We start from the raw sequence: 554 nt of genomic DNA, 5'->3' as shown, positions 1-554 counted from the left end.
CAAGGGCATCATACGTAACCTAATCGTTTGTACCCCCATAATATGCTGAAATAAAAAAACAAAAAGTAACAGGGAAGCTTTCTAGACCTAATATTTATGAATCTCCAAATTGAAAATACCTTCTAAGTACTTCGCACAAGGAATAGAAAAATACTAATGCCAAAGCATATAATTATTAAATTTTTTAAAGTTTCAGATAATGGTAAGATTCTAACAGCTCTCAGAAAAGAAAAAAAAAAAACAGTCACATAACAAGAACTGAAAAAAAAATATGTGTATATATGTATACATATTTTGGTTATTGTATATATGTATATATAATACCAGAGATCTTCATGTATCTTTGGAATCTGGAAGACAATTGTAATATTTAATTTTATGTGTCAACTTGATTGGATCACAGTATGCCCAGATATCTGGTTAAACTTGATTTAAGGGTGTATCTGTGAGTGTGTGTCTGGAAGAGATTATCGTTTGAAACGTGAATAGAACAGAAAGGAGGAGGAAAGGAGGATTTGCTAGCTCTTTACATGACTTGTTGAGCAGGGACATTG

This window comes from Propithecus coquereli, unplaced genomic scaffold (genome assembly GCF_000956105.1).
Source record: "Propithecus coquereli isolate 6110/MARCELLA unplaced genomic scaffold, Pcoq_1.0 Scaffold2, whole genome shotgun sequence".
In the NCBI taxonomy this organism is placed as follows: domain Eukaryota; kingdom Metazoa; phylum Chordata; class Mammalia; order Primates; family Indriidae; genus Propithecus; species Propithecus coquereli.
Note: the sequence above shows the minus strand (reverse complement) of the source record.